The 6,388-nt window shown below is 47.6% G+C and overlaps 1 pseudogene; it reads right to left on the bottom strand.

Moving 5' to 3' along the window:
• Positions 1 to 4,805: 4,805 nt before the first annotated feature.
• LOC129465538 (selenide, water dikinase 1-like) lies at positions 4,806 to 6,182 on the bottom strand (annotated as a pseudogene).
• Between the last annotated feature and the right edge of the window lie 206 nt (positions 6,183 to 6,388).

The raw sequence follows: 6,388 nt of genomic DNA, 5'->3' as shown, positions 1-6,388 counted from the left end.
TCCTTATTTCATAAAAATAAATTCCACATAGGTGAAAGACCAAAATGTGAAAAATAAAATAAATTTATGAAAAAAATTAGCATTGTTTTTGGCTTTAGAATATTTTTAAATAAACTCAAAAAGCATATATATATATGCATATATATATGCGTGTGTCTATATATATATATGCATGTGTCTATATATATATATATGTCCTAAAAAGAAGAAAAGTACAATGCATCCAACAGAAAAATGATCAGAAGCAATGCCTAGGTGTGCTACAAGAAAGGAAATCCCAGAATGACTAACAAGCATGTAAAATTTGCTTAGGTTCACTAGTAATCAGTAAATGTATATTAAAACCACAATGACACAATAGGGAAAAATGACAAAATTAAAAAGTAATATAACACAAGATATCGGTGAGCATATGAAACAACAGGAATACTATGCCTGTACACTATACACACACCTCCAAACCAGTTTGGAGGGTAATTCTGCAGTGCAGAAAGTTGAAGATGTGCACCCCTCATGACTCAGTATATACTCCTAAGTACATGATCTAGAACTGCACTGTTCAATGCAGTAGCCACTGGCCATCTGTAGCTATTAAATTAAAATGTATTAAAATTAAATTACATTCAGTTCTCCATGTGCATGAGCCACATTTCAAGGGCTCAGTAGCTACTCTGACTAGTGACTACTCTATTGGGCAGCACAATGAACATTTCTATAATTGTAAAATGTTTTATTCAACAGAAGTGATATAGAAGAATTCTCATACCCATGGACAAGAAGATGTTTATAACAGCTTTATTTGTAATAACAAAATACTGGAAACCACTCAAATGTTAATACAGTCATTGATAAACAAATGTGGTATGTTTATTTGGAATACTCGAATGAAAATAAATAAAACTACATATACCAACATGAATGAGTCTCACAAACAATGTCTAGAAAAATTGAGAGGTAACAACGTGCTAGCAGCCCTCGCTTGCTCTCTGCACCTCCTCAGCCTCAGCGTCCACTCTGGCCATGCTCGAGGAGCCCTTAAGCCCACCGCTGCGCTGTGTGGGCCCCTCTCTGGGGCTGGCCGAGGCTGGAGCCGACTCCCTCTGCTAGCAGGGAGGTGTGGAGGGAGAGGCACAGGTGGGAGCCGGGACTGCAAGCCGCGCTCGCAGGCTGGCCCAGGTTCAGGGTGGGCGTGGCTCTGTGGGCCCCACACTAGGCGTGGCCGGCCTGTGCCTGCTGGGCTTGATCAGAGGCTGGGTCCAGTGCCTGGACCGCCGTTCCCTCTTCGCAGAGACGTTGGCCACGATGGTGGGTCTCTGTCTCTTTCTCGCTTCCCCTCTTTTCCTCTTGGTTGTCTGGGGCGACCTCCCTCTGGGCTGCTGGAGTGCCAGAGCTAGGAGCCACAAAGTCTGGCAGAGAGTGTCAGTGAGAGGTGAAGCTGGCTGGGCTTCTTGGACGGGTGGGGACTTGGGGAACTTTTCTGTCTAGCTAAAGGATTGTAAATGCACCAATCACCACTCTGTCTAGCTAAAGGTTTGTAAACACACCAATCAGCACTCTGTCAAAATGGACCAATCAGCTCTCTGTAAAATGGACCAATCAGCAGGATGCAGGTGGGGCCAGATAAGGGAATAAAAGCAGGCCACCAGAGCAAGTAGCGGCAACCTGCTCGGATCCCCTTCCACGCTGTGGTAGCTTTGATCTTTCTCTCTTCTGGATACATCTTGCTGCTGCTCACTCTTTCGGTCCGTGCTGTGTTTTAAGAGCTGTAACACTCACCACAAAGGTCTGCAGCTTCACTCCTGAAGCCAGTGAGACCATGATCCCACCGGGAGGAAGGAACAACTCCAGATGCACCACCTTAGTGAACTGTAACTGTCACCGTGAAGGTCTGCAGCTTCACTCCTGAGGCTGGCAAGACCACAAACACACAGGAAGGAACGAACAACTCCAGACGCACCGCCTTTAAGAGCTGTAACACTTGCCGTGAAGGTCTGCAGCTTCACTCCTGAAGTCAGTGATACCATGAACCCACTGTGTCTGGAATTGGTGGGTTCTTGGTCTCACTGACTTCAAGAATGAAGCCTCGGACCACGGTGAGTTTTACAGTTCTTAAAGGCGGCGTGTCCGGAGTTTGTTCCTTCTGATGTTAAGATGTGTTCAGAGTTTCTTCCTTCTGGTGGGTTCATGGTCTCGCTGGCTTCCAGAGTGAAGCTGCAGACCTTCGCTGTGAGTGTTACAGCTCTTAAGGCGGCGCATCTGGAGTTGTTCGTTCCTTCCATCTGGAGTTGTTCATTCCTCCCAGTGGGTTTGTGGTCTCGCTGGCTTCAGGAGTGAAGCTGCAGACCTTCACAGTGAGTGTTACGGTTTATAAAGGCAGCGTGGAACCAAAGAGTGAATAGCAGCAAGATTTATTGCAAAGAGCGAAAGAAAAAGCTTCCACAGTGTGGAAGGGGACCCAAGTGGGTTGCCACTGCTGGCTGGGGCAGCCTTCTTTTATTCCCTTATCTGGTCCCACCCACACCCTGCTCATTGATCCATTTTACAGAGAGATGATTGGCCCATTTTACAGAGAACTGATTGGTCCATTTTACAGAGGGCTGATTGGTCCGTTTTGACAGGGTGCTGATTGGTGCATTTACAATCCCTGAGCTAGACACAGGGTGCTGTTGGTGCATTTACAGTCCTTTAGCTAGACACAAAAGTTCTCCAAGTCCCCACTAGGTTAGCTAGACACAGCACTGACTGGTGCGTTTACAAACCTTGAGCTAGATACAGAGTGCTGATGGGTGCATTTACAATCCTTTAGCTAGACACCAAAGTTCTCCAAGTCCCCACTAGATTAGCTAGACATAGAGCACTGATTGGTGCATTTACAAACCTTGAGCTAGACACAGGGTGCTGATTGGTGCATTTACAAACCTTTAGCTAGACATAAAAGTTCTCCAAGTCCCCACTAGAATAGCTAGACACAGAGCACTGATTGGTGCATTTACAAACCTTTAGCTAGACACAGAGTGCTGATTGGTGCATTTACAATCCTCTAGCTAGACATAAAAGTTCTCCAAGTTCCCACTAGAATAGCTAGACACAGAGCACTGATTGGTGCTTTTACAAACCTTGAGCTAGACACAGAGTGCTGATTGGTGTATTTACAATCCCTTAGCTAGACATAAAGGTTCTCCAAGTCCCCACTAGACTCAGGAACCCAGCTGGCTTCACCTAGTGGATCCCGCACCGGGGCCACAGGTGGAGCTGACCGCCAGTCCCGCGCCACATGCCCGCACTCCTCAGCCCTTGGGTGGTCGATGGGACTGGGTGCTGCAGAGCAAGGGGCAGTGCTCATCGGGGAAGCTCGGGCCACGCAGGTGACCATGGTGGTGGGAGGCTCAGCCATGGCGGGCTACAGGTCCCAAGCCCTGCCCTATGGGCAGGCAGCTAAGGCCCAGCGAGAATTTGAGCACAGCGCCGGCCCGGCACTGCTGGAGAACCTGGTGCACCCTCCACAGCTACTGGCCTGGGTGCTAAGCCCCTCACTACCTGGGTCGGTGCCAGCCAGCTGCTCCGAGTGTGGGGCCCACGGAGCCCAGCCCCACCCAGAACTCGGACTGGCCCGCAAGCACCACATGCAGCCCTGGTTCTTGCCCATGCCTCTCCCTCCACACCTCCCTACAAGCAGAGGGAGCCGGCTCCGGCCTTGGCTAGCCCAGAGAGGGGCTCCCACAGTGCAGTGGCAGGCTGAAGGGCTCCTCAAGCATGGCCAGAGTGGGTGTCGAGGCTGAGGAGGTGCCGAGAGAGAGCGAGGGCTGCAAGGGCTGCCAGCACGCTGTCACCTCTCACCACCAGAAGGAAGAAACTCTGGACACATCTGACGGAACAAACTCTGGACACACCATCTTAAAGAACTGTAACACTCACCACGAGGGTCCGCGGCTTCATTCTTGAAGTCAGCGAGACCAAGAACCCACCAATTCTGGACACAAAATTATGATGCAGAATATACATGTATAACAAGGAATAAATTTTTTTAAATGTTATAATTTTGATAATTTATAAAATTTTAAAATGTGAAAAACAACCTATATTGGGCGTAGACATGTATTTATGCAAGTATATTAAATTGCGTGGGAATAATAGACATCAAATTAGGATAGTAGTTTTCCTAAGAAGTGGATGAGGGGTGCCAGGTACACGGATGCATAACTGTGTTGCTAATATGTATCATATTATGCCATATATTCCAGTTATTTCAAAATAATGCTATTTCTAACATTCAAAAAATGAGTTTACAAATTGATTAAACATGTTTATATTTTATGTTTTTATGTTTCTACTTTGTAAATACATATATTTAATAAAATCTATATATACAAATTTACCCTAAATATATATACCTATATTTTCCTAAGCCAGTTAGCTTTTCACAGGCGTGTAAAAATACCACAAGCTTTACCAAAACAAGACTTTAAAAAGTATACACAGAATTGTCTAAAAAATTTTCATTCCTAATTCTTTATTTAAATAAATACAGTACTACTCCTTTAAAGACAAATTGTAAAGGGAAGAAAATCACCACCATAATTTCACCACCTTTGCTACTGTTTTTATTTATCTTCTCTTGGTTCACATGCCTACACATTTTACATCATTGCAGTCATGGTATGTATCATTTTATCTCCACCTTTGCATGAAATTTTGGAGAAACAATTGTTCCCATGAAATTATCAGGTGTTAGTAAAAGTTTAATGGCTGGTACATATTTCTTTTTTTGTTGTTGTTGTTGTTTATAGTCTTTAATTGAAGTGATAAGGGAAATAGATCTATTTAAAAGCAAAACCAAACAGCTATTTCTGTCTAGATTAAGAGGTGGCCCCGGGTGTGGGATTCACGTTTTGAGTGGCCACTTGTGGTGCAACCTCGATGATCCGGAGTTTGTCTATGATTCTCGCTGTGAGGTTGCCCTTCTCTACAATCCCAATAATCCATGCTTGAGGGCCTTCACCATATTTGGGGGACTTTATCTCTGCACAGAACCGAGCTGCTTGCTCACGTGGTAAACAGATCAGAAGGCCGCCTGAAGTCTCCAGGCAGGTCCCATGCATGAGGCCGAACATGTTTCCGCAGGCCTTGCTCACCGCAGCCATCTTGGCCAGTACCGGGAGGTTGTGAATTACAAACGACACCTCGTTCCTCTGCTGCTTGGCCAGATTCTGCACATGGCCCAAAATCCCGAAGCCTGTGATGTCAGTGGTGGCGTGGGCATTGAACCTGTGCATGAGTCCTGCAGCTGTCCTGTTGAGCCTCGCCATGTTCATCATCGCCTCCTGGTAGGCCAGCTCTACATCTTCTTGGGTGACCACTAGTTTAATCTTATTCCATTTCTCAGGAATATCCAGTCACTGGTGCACAGCCACTGCCACCTGTGTCCCCAGGGGTTTTGTCAACACCAGCACGTCCTGGCACTGCATCGTCTGGCATGATAAATTCACTGGGCTGGCAGACAGTGGTAGCGACTCCTCCCAGGACAATCCAGGGGTTTAGTACTGTTTGGCCGCTGGTTACAGACGTTCCTGCTTCCTCAGCTGCATCTTTAAAACCTTGGATAATCAGAGGCATCACTTTATCCCTTTCCCTGTCGGTCATTTTATTACTGACTCCAAGGAGCATCAGCATATTGTCACATTCTGTGACCCCCATTGCATAGAGGTCACTGAGGACATTGGCACATGCTATCCTGCCCATCATGTAAGGGTCGTCTACGATCGGGTAAATGTAATCCGTGGTTTGAACCAAGGAAAGCCCACCGTGCCTCAAAGGAATGACACAAGTATCCATTCCAATGCCAAGCCTTGGCATAATGGCTCCCAGAAACTGCTCATCTTCTTGGAAGTGGTTCTCCTGTAAAGATTCCAGCAATTTTTGCAGGACATCTTGGGGCACTTTGCAGCCTGTGCCCTTCAGTTCAGTGAATCTGGCTAGCCGGAAGCTTTTGTCCAATTCGTAACTTTCCGGGTTAAAGGACTCCCGCGTAGACATGGTTCTTGGGCCCCGCTCTCCTCACAGCTCAGCCCCTCCCCTCCCTCTGCGGGTTGGCTGGGTTCTTTATGGATCCCCCGGCTCGCTTTGCGCCCTCCGCCTCCTCCCGAAAACGGGCCGCGGGCCGCTCCCACAATGCACCGGGCGCGGCCGGGCTTCCTTAAGCGTCGCCTGCATAAAAATGCCGCGCCCGGCGGTGGCGGGGGCCCGGGCCGGCGCCTGGGCTCCGCGGGGGCTCGCCTGCCTCGGCGCGGCCCTGCGGGAGCTGGGGCGCCGGGTGCTCCCGCCGGCTGGGTGCGCGGGGGTCAATGGCTGGTACATATTTCACCAATTTGTTGTAAGTATAGTTTATTTC

This window comes from Symphalangus syndactylus, chromosome 17, assembly GCF_028878055.3.
Source record: "Symphalangus syndactylus isolate Jambi chromosome 17, NHGRI_mSymSyn1-v2.1_pri, whole genome shotgun sequence".
Taxonomy (NCBI): Eukaryota; Metazoa; Chordata; class Mammalia; order Primates; family Hylobatidae; genus Symphalangus; species Symphalangus syndactylus.
The sequence above is the reverse complement of the archived record's forward strand: the minus strand, read 5'-3'. Positions and strand labels throughout refer to the sequence as shown.